The sequence below is a fragment of the Urocitellus parryii genome, chromosome 1, assembly GCF_045843805.1.
Source record: "Urocitellus parryii isolate mUroPar1 chromosome 1, mUroPar1.hap1, whole genome shotgun sequence".
In the NCBI taxonomy this organism is placed as follows: Eukaryota; Metazoa; Chordata; class Mammalia; order Rodentia; family Sciuridae; genus Urocitellus; species Urocitellus parryii.
In genome coordinates this window covers 60,665,502-60,680,974 of record NC_135531.1, presented here as the reverse complement: position 1 = coordinate 60,680,974, position 15,473 = coordinate 60,665,502, and positions in this window count along the sequence as shown.

Sequence of the window (15,473 nt, the reverse complement as noted above, 5' to 3'; positions counted from 1 at the left end):
AAGTGTGCAACAAATTTCAACTATCACTGTCAGTATTACCATTAATAAAAATATTAAAAGGTATCTGAGATAGGAATTATAGAGAACAGACCTGTTTTTTTTTAAAGTCTGCAATAAGATGATGCAGAAGTGAATGGAGGGTTTTGGGGAGTAATTGCAGATAAGCAAGTTGAATTGCATATGTAGTGAAGAGAAAAATAAACTTGTTGGATGTGGTGGCACATATCTGAAATCCCAGCTACTTAGGAGACTGAGGCAGGAGGATTGCAAGTTTGAGGCCAGAATGGGAAACTTTTAATGAGACCTTATTTCAAAAATAAATAAATAAACATATAAGTGACTGTGGTAGAATGCCACTGGTTTCAATCCCAGTGGCATTCTAAAACAAAAGTTACCCCCCCAAAAAAAAACTTATCTAATGATGAAACATTGCATATGTATTAGAGAAAACATATAATTACAGAGAAAGAAAAAACATATGAAAATCGTAGAACTCAGTGGTGATACTGGAAACATTCTGATTTTTCCTTCCAGACTTTCTTCTTCATGTTTATAATGCATGGATTTTTAGCATATTTAGGATTAGTATATTTGAAATATGTAACATGTAGTATCATTTTAATTTTATATTTTGTTTTCTTTATTATGTTTCATATATGTGATATATCAAAATAACAATACTACATGTATGTAATTTATAAATTATAGTAACATAGTGAACACCTGTGCATCTAATCTTTTATTCCTATCTTCTACCTACTGAGGTTAAACATTATGCCAAATTCTGGTTTTTTTTTCATATTCCTGATTTTTTAAAGTAAGAATGCTTTTATTAACACTTTTCAGGAAACTGGGACCCTCATTATTAGTCTCTTGACTAGCAATCTGGGGTCTTACTCTCTATTCTTTGTAATGAGGAGGGGGCAGGGAAGAACCAGGAATTTGTGGCCATGCTCTTGGGATCACAATTACATCACCCTGGAGAAGAATTCTTCTCCCTCAGAATGTCAAGTGCCTGACTGACCATTGTGGTCACCACTGCTGGGGTTGGGCCTGAGGACCAGCATGGGAGGGAATGGAAAAGAGGAAACTAACATAGATTTCCCTCTGCTTTGTCTGGCCTTTAGAATTCCCCTTCTGTGCTCTTTAGACCAGAGACAGAGGGCTTCTCTTGGAGCTCTTTCTTTCCTCACTCAGTTTTGTGCTTTTCTTGAGTCTAGACCAAGTGATATTGGAAAGGGAAGAAAACAACCAACCAACCACCAACCAAACGAATAAACAAAAACACTGCCAGGCCAATTCTGAACATTTTGGCCTCCTTCCACCGTTTTTTTTATTGTTGACTGTTATTTACTTCTCAGTTTCTTGGGTAGCTGCTTCTTGCTTTCTGCCCATAGTTTTCGTTTTGCTCAGTGAGAGTGACAGTCAAATGTGTTTACTCCATCTTGTCTGGAACCAGGAACCCACTCACATTCTTTTTTTTTTTCTTTTTTTTGTACCAAGGATTGAACCCAAAGGTGCTTAACCACTGAGCCACATCTCCAGCGCCCCCCCCCCTTTTTATGTTTGGGACAGGGTCTCCCTAAGTTGCTTAGGGCCTCATTAAGTTGCTAAGGCTGGCTTTGAACTTTGGATCCTCCTGCCTCAGCCACCCAGGCCTCTGGGATTATAGGCGTGCACCACTGCACCTGCTCCACTCACATTCTTGCATGATAATTTGGGTGGTGGGCAGCACAGCTTTAAGTCGATTGTTATTTCTCACTCTCTTCTGAACTCCCATTTTTGCTATTGGGCAATTTGCTGTCAAACTGTCATTACTTTTGAAAATAATCTATCAGTTCTCTCTGGCTACTTTTCAAAAGCTTCTCTTGTTTTTCTGGTTCCATTTCAAAACTACTGCTTTTGGTGTGAATTCTTTTTTCTTTGTATTTTTTGGTGGGGGGGTGTGTATTGGGTTTCTTAGATTTGTAGACTCATATTTAACAACAATTCTGGAAGTTTTCTAGTCATTTCTCTTCAAATGCTGTTTCTTCATTCTTTTTTTTTTTCTTTTGGTAACTGGAGATTGAACCCAGGGGCACTTCAACCACTGAGCCATATTCCCAGCCCTTTTGAATTTTTATTTTGAGACAGGATTTAGGGCCTCACTAAGCAACTTGAACTTGTGACCCTCCTGCCTCAGCCTCCCCAGCTGCTGGGTTTGCAGGCAAGTGCCACCATGCCCAGCTTCATTTTCTTCATGCTCTTTTTCTCAGACGCATACAAATCATCAAAATGTATCAACCATGTTGTTGTTTGTACTTCCTCATTCTTTGGCATCTTGGGGACTTGCTGATCTTGGAGCCCTTCCAGGGGGAGCCAGTTCTAGAGATGGTAAACTGCCCACCTGAGAGTGCCCCTCTCATGTGACACCTAACCACTCCAGAGCCCACATACCCCATCACCTCCTCTATTAGGCTCCGGTAGTCAGGGTCAGTATTTCACTGCCCTGGTTACTCCAGGACTAGGGATTAATAATAAGAGATGGTCAGAGCACCCTAGAGCACCCTAAAGTTATTCCAACTGGCCAATCCTAAGAATTCTTACCCTGCTTTGCCCATTCTTTCCCACGGAAACCACAATACAATACATGCTCTTGCCCATGTTCCTCCCTTGCTCTCTCTGCCTTCAGAACAATGCTGGTGCATTCCTGGGTGGCTCTGTAAGATACGCTTTGCCTCTTGTTTCTAGAGATCTGTGAGTACAAACACTTTTTCCTTCATGAAACTTATTTCCATATCTTCATGTCCTACCATATCTAATTAAAACAAATCCCAGGTACATGTTAAAACAGAACTTTTCAGTCCATCCTGCATATCTCTTATCTTCTCTTTCACCTTTTCAGGTACCTATCTTTCTGTGATGCAATCTAGATATATTTTCCAACTCAATAATTCCCATTTTATTTTTATAAATTCCATTTGTTTTCAAATATGACTATTATTTCTCAAACTATCTTGATGTTTGTGCCTATCTGGAATTTCATTATTTATTTTAAATATTTTCTATAAAGCTATTCTATATTCTGAACAATTTCGATATTTGAAATTTTTATGCTGTTGCTTACAGATAGTAGCTTCATTCCTCAAATGCTTGATTAACTAACTTAGTTATGAGCAATAATACTCAGTAATTCTGCTGTCCAAATTAAAGATTCTGGGATCCAAGGAGTGACATTGACAGGGACTACTTTAACTTTCCTGCATAGTGAACCTCACTAAGTGTCTTCCTCCCTTAGGCAGATCTGTTCCCTTCCCCACAAGTCCCACCTCAGTCCCTCTCCCTGGCTGGTATGTGTCACCAACCACTCACTCCACCCATTTCTACTGGTCCTGAGCCTCTCCATAGAACCCCTGGATCAAAAATGAACCCCCCATAAAACCATAGTAGTATTAATGGAATAAACACCACTGTATTTGGCGAGCTTCCAATAAGTTGATGGTGTCTGGCTTTTATTAAATAACCCAAGTAAATTACTTATCACTGGTAAAAATAGAAACACCAACATTATTTTGTTACGAGCAGTAACAATACAGCCAAATGGTTCCCAGACCATGGAGCTCACAGGTTGGTGGGTGTCTGTGTTCTCTGAGGTGCCTGTGGTGAGCTACTGATATTCCTGATGGAAGGAAAGGACGTGGGGTAATGAGGACAGGTTGTTCCACACAGGGCAGCTGTGAAGTGTGGCCAGGACCTTCATTAGGGACTCTGCCTGGCCTCCCCAGGAGACAGTCAGTGTGCTCATCCACAAAGGAAGAAAGTGAAGCAGGATGAGAACGAAGACCCAGAGTGACCCTGGGACAAGAAGAAGATTGGGACTTGGTGTTCCCAGGGCCTCTTCCTGGCACATTCTGATAGTTGGCAGCTGTCACCTGTGGACAGTGGGTGGCATGTTCTCAGCCATCATTTGAATCATTTTCCCCACTAATGAGTCTCTGATCTAAACAACTCAGAAAATAAATTGTTCTGTCTTTAGTTCTGATGCTGACTGACGATACAAGTGCATGTTCTGTGTGTGACAGTGTGGTTTGGTAGGGAAAACTACCTGGGCCATATTACCTATACTTCTGTATAATGCTATTATCTTTTACCCACCCAAGGATTATAGAATAGGCCAAGAAAATAGACATAACCAGATCAATACCCCCAATCTGAAGAAGTAGATAGGATCTGATCATTGAAGGTACTTAAGAACATCCAGCTTTTGAGGAGGGAGTTCCAGATAATTTCTCAGAGAAATGAATTTTGGATCAATGGGCCGACCAGTACTGTTGATTCCCCTGGAATAGAGTGGCTCAGGGTAGGGGTAGGGGGCTGAGGTGTGAGGGTACACATCTGTATAAAGTAGCATCAGTGGAGATGTTTTTCTTCAAGCTGCATCTGTCCAAGTGGAGAAACCAAAGTAGTTTAGCAGCTTTTCCAAGTGCAAAGATGACCATATATTTTTTTTTCTGTGTATAAGGTTATCAGCAGAGGTCCCAGTTTAGATTTCAATTTTGCATGGTTTGTAGGAGAATGATGACACATGACTTATGGATCATCTAACTTGTCTTAAAGTTGGCTGTAAATAGGGCTGGGACACCATGTGCTGCCTTCCCTGTATGCACCAGGCCTGGTCCAAACTCCATCAGACCTTAGGGGACTGTCCACACACTTACGTTAATTATACAGGAGTGTTCTTTCAAGGGAGCATATCAAAGGATCCTACCAGACTGAAATATGCTGTTGTCCTGTGGGCTTTTTATGTTTAAAGTCCACTTGGAAATCATTGTCTAAAAAAGCTAACACTAAGAAGTTGTTCCCTGGGTAACATATGACACATAGCATTTTCTAAGATCCGGATCATTCATCACAGATCAGGCCCCAGGCAGTGTGGGCTTGACTTGGTCCCAGAAACTTGCTTCAAGCTCATTGTTTATTCATTGGTGGGATCATTAGGGTCTGAGGAGTGACAGGGAATGGGTTTGATGGGGATGATGTGGTGGGAGGGAGATGAGAGGAGGTTTGTTAGGTCTGTGTTCCAGAATGATTATTGCAGCCTGGAGACAGTTCTCATATTTATGCTGTTTGAATTTTCTCTTTTGACTTGTAATCAAGACACATGGGTTGATATGTATGTTTACATTATTAAAAAGAAGATGAATGGAGACCCATTTTGGTGGCTGTGCGGTGGCATACAGAAAGGCCAATGGGGACCATGCCTAGGAGCAAATTGGGAGACCCTGGGCTGTGTTATCAGTGCTGTGGCCCCAACCCCTCGGCAAACTCAGGGCTTTCAAGGCAGAGAGGAAAGGGGCACAGAACAGAATAAGCTGGCAGGGGGGCAGAGGTGGGATGGGGAAGGGAACCAACAGGGACCCACAGGGCCCAGTGGTCTAGAAACACCAAATTCCAATGCAAGGGGGCGTTCTGACATGTGTGGTTTTGCTGCCAACCATGGCCAAGGTAGCCTGAAATCAGGGCTTCCAGGAGATGGCAGAGGCTCCTGATTGCAGCTAAGTGTCCAAGGCACAAATCAGAGATTTACCTATGCTAATACAGGGGAACAAGGAGCAGCCCCAAGGAAGGGCCCTGGCAGGAGTAGCTGAGGGAGACCAGTCCTCCTAGTTCATGAGGATGCGGCAGGGGGCTGGGCTCCAGACTCCATGAAGTTACATCTAAAAAGTGGGGACTTGAGAGAGAGGCTTACCAAATAATCTGACGGCACATTTTGAGGGGATGAAGTACATTTTGAGGGGATGCTTTATTTTTGGTGGGCTTCAGATATAGGCAGCAAAGTATTCCTGAGGACCTGATGGCACAGAAGGAGTTCTTAATGAGCTTTCTAGACCATTGCCCTTGTGGTCCACAGCTGGACTCACCAGCACCAGGCACTGAGCCCTACACAGTGAAGGAGAGGAAATAAATGGGAGAGATTCTCTCCTTTATCTGAAAACCTCTCTGAGGCTACCAGTGACTTCCTCATCCCAGATGATTTGTGGCTTCTCTCCCCTCCCCATGCTGTGTCTGCTCAGCTACTCTGCTGAGCACCTCTACCTTCCTCCAATCTCTTGTCTCTTGGGCACGTTTCTAGTTCTTTCTGTCTCCCTGGTGGCTTGCCTGCACCTTCTCTGGAACTCTTTGCTCTTCCCTGCCTTAAATGTGGCTCCCCAAGGTTCTCTTCGAGAGGCACAGCACCCTCTGTCTCTCCTTGCTTAATTTGCTCTATTCCCATGGCTCTGGTATGACTTAGCTCAGGCTGCCATAACAAAATACCGTAGACAGGGTTTATTTTGTCACAGTTTAGAAGCTGAAAGTCTAAGATCAAGGTGTCAGAATGGTCAGTTTCTGGTCACAGTCTTCTTCCTGGTTTGAAGGTGGTTGCCTTCTTCTGTGTCCTCACAGGGCAGAGTGGTAATGGTGGTGGGAAAAAAGAGGGGACAGGCTCTTGGGTGTCTCTTCTTATAAAGACACGAATATCATCACAAGGGCCCCACCCTTATGATCTCATTTAAACTCAATTATCTCCTAAAGGCCCATCATTAAACAAGATATACGAATTTTGTGGGGGAACATGATTCAGTCTACAGCAGCTCTTTCGAGTGATTTCCTAATGCACATCTGGTGTACTAGGTCCAGTGTTCTGTCTTGAGTAGTTCGTCTATATTTCTAACAGAAACAAACTGACCTTCCTGGAGGTCTCACATAAAACACATTATCTTCTGCTCAAACAAGTCACTTTCCACGTTTCCTAGATTAATTAAGAGCTTCACAGTTTTAGGTATGAGATTCTTCCCTTGCAGCATAGTGCTTTGGGCTTTATTTCCCTCTTGGGTCTGGTTCTGGGTGGTCCAGAGCATCTTTACACAATGACTGGACTTCTAGTCATTCTGAGCAGTTAATAGCACATATCAGGCTGTGGACCCCACCTCCTCCCTTTCCATTAGCACATTGATTTTTTTCTGAAAAAAAAAATTTTTAACTGGTGCATTGTAATTATTCATAGTACTGGGATTTGTTGTTTTTGTTGTTATGTATTCACACATGCACTCGATATAATGATATACTTTGGTCCCTTCCATTCCTCAGTACCTCCCCTTTCTTGATTTGATTATTATTATTCTTTTTTTGGTACTGGGGATTGAACTGGGGGTGCTTAACAAGTGAGAAACATCCCCAGCCCTATGTATTTTTTACTTTGAGACAGAGCTAAGATGCTTAGGGCCACACTAAATTGCTGAGGCTGGCTTTGAACTTGTGATCCTTTTGCTTCAGCCTCCTGAGGTACTGGGATTATAGGCATGTGCCCGGCTTGATTTGACTATTAAAGCCTTTGCCTCACAACCCTGGGAGGCTAACCTGGGAGGTTTTTAAAATATACTGATGCCTGAACTCCACCCCAGACCAAATGATACACATATCTGGGAGGAGTCCAGACACTCACAGATTTCACAGAATGGAGGCCCTCTGCTTTAAGTCCCTAAGCCTAAGGACTTGGGTTGTATGTGTCTGTGGCTGTAGTAGCAGGTTAAGACCTTCCTCTTTGGAACAGCAAGCTTCAGGGCTTGTTTTGCTTCACTCCCTACCTCTTCTGACTTTCCAGGTCCCTCCATTCTCTAAGCTTTTATCTTGGTTCTCCTACCTTTGGTACTCTCTACCTTTAGGACTTGTCAACAAGCCAGGTTTCCTTGATTGAACATGACACTCTCCAAAGACTTCAACACAGACCACCTTCTCTGATCCTTTACCCTGGTGAGCTGGTCTGCTCTTACTTAGCACTCCCCTAACCAGGAGGGTCTGGAAGTTTCTTTGCTATCTTTTCAATGAATCACCACCAATGCTGCACACACAAAGATGTTCATTAAATACGTGCTGTTCCTATCTGAGCCCCCAATGGATTTTGACTATTACTGAGCCCTGCTGGTAAAACCAGCAGCTATTTTTAATGATCAATTTCCTTCTTTCTTTGAACAGCTTATTTAGAGGAGGAAAGAAGAGGCATGTGGCTTTTGCTGGACAAGATAACTAATTTATCATATGCAATTTTCTGTGCTTTGTTTGAGGTGTACAACACAGACATGGGTCAATATGCTAAACCCAGTACTGACTTGGACAAGAATTGAATTTAGATTGTGGCATTAGATTGTGTTTGCTTTCTTGGAAGCAGACTGCACTTTGAGACCCTTACACAACAATAAATCTTAAAATTCAATATTAATACGAACAAGACAAGCAACCCTGTGGGAAAAAATGACAAAGGATACAAACTGGCAATTCACAGAATATGAAATTTAAAAAATGACCAATAAACATGGCACAATTCTTAACCCCTATAGTAATCAGGAAAATACATGTTAAAAGATAGTAAGATATATTTTTCCCAATTGCCTATTGCCTATTAATAAGCAATTAGTGGAATAAAAAATGTAAAATTACCATTAAACATGAAAAGACTCTCATTGCCACTAGTAACCAGGAAACTCTTAAGTGGAAGACATAATTTTCATCAGATTGGTAAAATTAATATACCAGCAAGAATATGGGAAAATGGACATATATATGGACACACACACATATACACATACTAAAGATGGGCCTGTAATTTGTACTGTACTCTGGAGGGCATTAATCAGTATATATTAAGATTTTGTCAGGATATATTCAATAATTTTATACAATGTAAGAGATTGTTTTTATTTAGAACTATTTTTGGTAACTCCATTTTCTCCCAAGCATCTTATCAGAACAATTTATAACAATTTTGGAATCACGACAACTGGTAAATTATCTGATACAGGATTCTAAATAACATCTATTTTTATTTCTTTAGTACCAGAATTGAACCCAGAGGTGGTTAACCCCTGACCCATATCCCCAGCCCTTTGTATTTTTTATTTTGAGACAGGGTCTTGCTAAGTTGCTGAGGCTGACTTTGAACTTTTGAACCTCCTGCCTCAGCCTCCCCAAGTGCTGGGATTATAGGTGTGCACCACCATGCCCAGCCTCTAAATAACATCTTTATTAACTATTACTTGGAAATATCTCAGACAGTTTTAGACTCAAACCATGAAATAGATCAACTTGCTTATTTAAAATAAATATTAAAAAAGGAAATTAATTGGAATAATTTGGTTTAGCAGATTTATATTAAAAGAACTCACATGATGTTAGATATGTTTTAGAATAAAATTAGAGGAGTTATAAGTTAGTAATCGATTGTTTAGCACACTTTTTCTGTGAAAGGCCAAATAGTATTTTTGGTTCTGTGGGCCATAGTTGAAGCTACTCAAGTATGCTCTTGTTTCAGTCAGCTTTTCACTGCCACAACTAAAAGATCTTACCAGATAAATTTTAGGGAAGAAAGTTTATTTGGGGGCTCATGGTTTCAGAGGTCTCAATTCATGGCACCATTCCTTGGGGCTTGAGGTGAGGTATAACATCATGGAGGAAGAATGTGGTGGAGGGAAGCAGCTCACATGGTGATCAGAAAGCAGACAGAGAGGTTTCCACTTTCCAGATACAAAGCCATGCCCCAAATTCCAATCTCCTCTGGCCATACCCTACCACTTCAATTACCACTCAGTTAATCCCTATTAGGGGATTAAACACTGATTCACTGATTGGGTTAAGACTCTCATAACCCAATCATCTTTCCTCTGAACCTTCTTGCTTTGTTTCACACGTGAGCTTTTGGGGGACACCTCACATCTAAACCATAACAGCTCTATAGCATGAAAGCAGCCATAGATAATACATTAACAAGTGAGTGAAGTGGTGTGCCAATCAAACTTTATTTATGGATACTAAAAATTGAATTTCATATAATTTTCACATGTCGTGATCCATCATTCTTCTTTTCACTTTTCCCTTAGATACTATAAATTGTAAAAGCCATTCTTTGCTTAAGGGTCATACGAAAACAGGCAGTGGGCAAGATTTGGCCTGCAGGCCTTAGCTTGTCTAGGCTTTTTCTACATTATCCTTGTTTGTCCAAAATTAGAAATTGCTTTAGCACTATTCGCTATAACTTAAGACACTTGCCATTATTTCAAACAAAACACTCAAGAGGGTAAGCCATTTTACAACTTGTTGCAAATGGTTTTGCTTGCCCTTCATCATGCTTCCCTGGGTTGAGCCCAACCACAGTGGAGGGCATGCACACAGATTTACTGTTGAGGGCAGCCCTTCCCATCCTGGTTTAAAATGTCCACAGCCATCATAATCCGGGACCAAACACATTTCCATTGTGTGTGCACCTGCTTTCCTATGCCTAATGTCGGTTTAGTTTTATAGTAGCACCTTTTCACCTATCCTAGTTCAATAAACACTAGACAGTGGTTGGATGAATTGCAGCAAACTGTGTAGATGAGTTCTGTACTCTTCTATCTAAGGTCTCAGCTTGGGATTTCTGAGCTTGTATGATTGTACACTGTCCATCAATCACCTGCTTCTGGAAGAAATGACTAAGAAAGTTCTTTTTTTTTTCCTGCAGGACTTGAGTGGGGTCTGCCTCTGCTTTCCCACAATTACCTTTATCACTCAGAGATGGAGCTGTGGTTGCCATGCCAATATGGGGCCCTGCACTGAGGAGAGTTGGTTGCTGTGGGTGACCAGCAACTGCTTTTGATGCCACTCATCAAATCAGCTGAGCAGTCTTTGTGCACTAGATTTTTCAAAAAGCTGTTGTGTAGCCCACTTTGGACACTGTCAAGGGACCAGGCTCTGCCTCCCATGGCTGTCTTGAGTCATCTTAGATTCATTGCTGCTGTGCTCCTTGGCCCTTTCTCCATGTTCTGGACCTTGCACATCCTTCTCAAGATTTGGATGAGATAGGCTTAAAATCATATTAGAAGTTTTAAAGGTCTATGTCTTATGCCCAGGAATTTCACTTCCTATAACTCATTGTAGTAAAATAATATTTATGGAGACATAGATATTCATGGCATCATTATTTATGATAATGCAAAATTGTAAGCAATCTGAATATTCATCAACAGGGGAGTGCTTAAGTAAACTGAACATGTGGGGAATTTTATACAGCAGGTGCAGGTGTGAGGTAAGATCTATAGGTTTGTTAAATTGCGGGAAAAGTACCTGAAACTTAAATGTCGACGGGACAAAATGAAAAAAATCTCAGATCAAGTAGGTGGAGATTGATGCTATTTTTATAAAGTAACAACTAATAACAACACCAAAATGGAACTGTGTACTTTGATCAGCATGAATTTGTGAATATCCATGCATAGAAACATATCTGGAAGGATTCAAGTCAAACTGGAAAGGGTGGTTCCCTCAGGGGAAGGACTATCATTTGAAGTTCTGTAAAAGGATTAATTATGTGTAACACAGAACACTTTTACTAGGGAAATGTATTTCCAATCACTTATGTAACTCCAAGTGAATGAAAGAATTTTAAAGGAAAATAAATAAAATGAAGGAGATGGATTTGAACAATTTAACACCTAGAAATTGGTAGTTCTGATGGACTCCCCTCCATATGGCAGAGCCTCTGGATAGACACCCAGGCTGCCCCAGTGCCCTTGCTATCTGGACCCATATCAGCATCCAGAGCTATCCAGAAGCCACAAGCCTGCCCACCTGGTATTGGCTAAAAAGTGAGACAAGGATAGTGATAAACTCTGCTGAGCATCAGGGGCAGTCAGAATGGGTGGGAGATCTCCTAAGGTAAGAGACTATAGCTAAGGTCTTGAGTGTGTGGCCAGCAGTAAAGCTGTCACTCTTGGATGTGGAGAAGGTTTTTCCACTTACAGGACACAGGACACTTCCTCTCAGATGAATCTCTGAACTCCTTCCTCAAAGAACCGATATATTCACCACTTCCAAAACCGGGCAGGGCTTGATTCTCTTTATTTCAGCATTGAAGTCTAACACACATAGGAGGAACAGGGAAACAGGCCTGGGCGTTGGGGTCAAGGAGTCAAACCTCACCATGAACCTGTGGAATGGAATTGTCACTTGGCACTGTGGCCTTGAAACAGGCTGGGTTTGAGGAGTCCTCTTAAAATGCTGAGCCAGGCACCAGTGAGACCAGTCCTCCACTGCCCTCTGCAGGGCAAAGAGAACACTGCATGTCATTGTTGGTGGGGTGGGGTGGGGCTGGGGTTGTCTTTTCAAGATGCACCCACCAGTGCAGTGAAGAATGTACTCTACCAAAGCTGAAGGGTTTTGGTGATTTTAAACTTTTCATACAGATGTTTTAGCTGGTGATTTATTTATCATTTTAAATTGACAAATAAAATTTGCATACATTTATGTGTTTGTACCCATGATTTGATATACGTTATAGGATACCTAAATCAAGTCTATCAATATATGTACTAACTCTCACACACTTTACAGTTTTTTATGGTGATAACACCTAAAATCTACTCTTTTAGTAACTTTCAAGTATACCATTGTTATTGACTATAGTCAACATGATGTATTGTAGATCTCTTGAACATATTCCTTGTCTCAAACTAAATTCTGTGTACTCTAACATCTTCCCCAATAACTATCCACCCCAAAGTTCTGGAAACCATCCCATCCACATCCTCTGGGAACCATCATTCTACTCTCCACTTCTTAGAGTTTGACTTTTTAAGATTCCACATCTGAGTGGGATCAGGCAGTATTTCTGTGATCATTCTGTTTTTCTGTGCCTGGCTTATTTCATTTAACATAACATCCTTCAGGTTCATCTATGTTGCTGTAATGATAGGATTTCCTTCTTTTTAAAAATGGCTGTGTATATATGCATTGTATATGTATAGCCTTTTTTAATCCATTCATCCATTGATGGATATTTGGGGTGAGTCCACATCTTGCTTGTAGTGAGTAGTGGTGCTACAAACAAGGGAGTGGAGAGGTCTCTCTGACACACTCATTTCCTTGCCTATAGTTAAATACTCAGAAGTTGGATTGCTGGATCATATGGTAGTTCTATTTTTAATTTTTTGGAATCTTCACACCATTTTTCATAATGGCCAAAGTCACTGACATTTCCTCCAACAATGTCCAAGTCTTCCCGTTCTCTACATGTTTGCTTGCCAATACCTGTTATCTTTCTTACTTTTTTTTTTTTTGGTTAACACCATTTTAATGGATGCAAGGTGGTATCTCATCATGGTTTTGATTTGCATCTCTCTGCTGATTAGTGATGTTAAGAACCTTTTCACATACCTGTTGTCAGTTGTATGTCTTCTTTTGAAAAATGTTTATTCAAGTCCTTTGCCCATTCTCTCTCTCCCTCTTTTTCTTTCTCCTTCTCTCTCTCTCTCTCTCTCTCTCTCTCTCTCTCTCTCTCTCTCTCTCCTTTCTTGTGATCATGATTGAACCCAGGGCCTTGCACATGTGATACTAATGCTCTACCACTGAACAACACTTTGTCCTTTGCCTGTTTTCTATTGGGATTATTTGTTTTCTTTCTACTGAATTGTTTGGTGATTTTTGTTATTGGAATTTTTTTTTAATCTAGTTCTCTGGTTTCTTTCATCTGCAATGCATGATTGCTGCTATAATGTACTGAATATCCATAGCCCTCTTCCTTCTCATTCATATACTGAAACCCCAATGCCAATGTGACATTATTAGAAATGGGGTTATTACTTTGGAGAAGTAATTGGGTTATGAAGATCTCATGAGTGAGACTGGTGACCTTATAAGAAGAGGCTGGTGAGACATCTGCTCCCTCACTTTCAAGGTAGAGGAAGAGGATGATGCTGGCATTGACCATGCTTTCCTGAGGGAACCAAAGACTAGTGCAATGTGGTGGAATCTGAGTTTTAGAGCTATGGCCATGAGGAGATTGCAGTTCCTGGGGCTGACTTCAAGTGCTTGGCAGCTCTAGTAACTATAAGCAATGATGTTTCTGAGGAAGAGGAGGGTGAGGAAGATAGATTGAAGAGGAAGAAGCTGAGTTGTGCCCCATCCTTCCCGCCCCAAATCAGGAAGCAGGATCCAGTGCTATTTGTACCATACACCAAGTTTCTAGATAAGTTTCAAGAATGTTAAAAGCTTCTTTTTCATTGAAGAGGAGAGTTTGGGGCAAGTATTGGGTGTGAGGGACTTTGGCTTGTGCTAGGAGAGAAAGGGACATTCTCCTTAAGGCCCTGGTTCTCTGGTCTTATGCCTGGCTGCTAAAGCCTGGTGGCAGACCTCTAAGAGCCACAGATACAGTGCTTCAAAGGAGTGCTTTGAAGAAAAATGTCCAAGGAGATCTGATTAGAGCACTCAAGTATCCCTATATCATGGTGGCTAGAAACTCCACGGAAAATTATTGGAGATTATCAAGGGATGAAGGGGTTGGGATGGGAATGACATCTGCTTGAGATTTTTGATGTAGATGCAGTAATCCAGCCTCAAAGAAAGATGCCTGATAGAATGTAGGGAAAGCAAGGTGAAGAGTATAGCCACATTTAAAGCTATGAAGGTCATCTCACACACTGATTCAGTGGCAATCTGTCTGGGCACTGAGAGATTCTACCTTTCTTGGTTACTTTTTACTTTCTGATAAATAGACTTATGAAAAGCCTCTGGAACTCACTCGTTCCTAAATGAGGGAGGCAGGAAAAGTCTTGGAAACCATTTATTAGGCCACCCCTAATAGTTGAATAGAAATCAAGGTAAAATTAAGTGCCATTATTTTGTCTTTATAAACACACTTTCAAAATAATCTGGAATGTTTGGTTCCAATGTGAACTTTTCAAATTCCTTGGAGTTCTATGCAGAAACATGGTGGCTTGGAAAAAGCTGGTCCCAAATCCTTACCCCTTACTTTGGCTCCCTTCTCTTTCTACTACTGTCTCCATTGCAAGCAGCTAGGAGTACATGTTTGTGGATGTCCTACATGGATGTCCAGAGCTTCTACCAATAGCTGCCCTTGGCCATTTGTGGGCCTGAGAATATAAATACCAGTGGGATGGTTTATCCTTGGAGGGATTGACACATGGATAAGATCTATGCAGATCTGCAAACAGGCTCCAAGCTGTGTTGGCATAGAATTCTAGGGTCATGAGCTTCTAGAATGGGTCTCGAAGGGATCTGGATGAGCACATTCTCTTGATCTTGTAGATTCCTCTCCTGATGGGAAGGGGCTTGGCCAAAAGAAAGCCAGAGTGAAGACCTCTTTAGAACTTAGGGCCCAAGGCTGAGGTTGTGGCTCAGGTAGAACACTTGCCTACCATGTGTGGGGCACTGGTTCGACCACATAAAAATGAATAAATAAAATAAAGGTATGGTGTCCATCTACAACTAAAAAAATATATATATTAAAAAAACAAAAACCAAACCAAACCAAAACAAAACAAAAAACGATGCAGGGCCCAGGCACTGGGTGGTGCTGCTGAACAGTTGATTTTATAGCATGATGAATGAAGCCCATCAGAAAATTGTACCACGGGGTAGGGAGAAAGGCCACCTTCCCGTAGATCCCAGGTGATCACCTGGGAAATAAA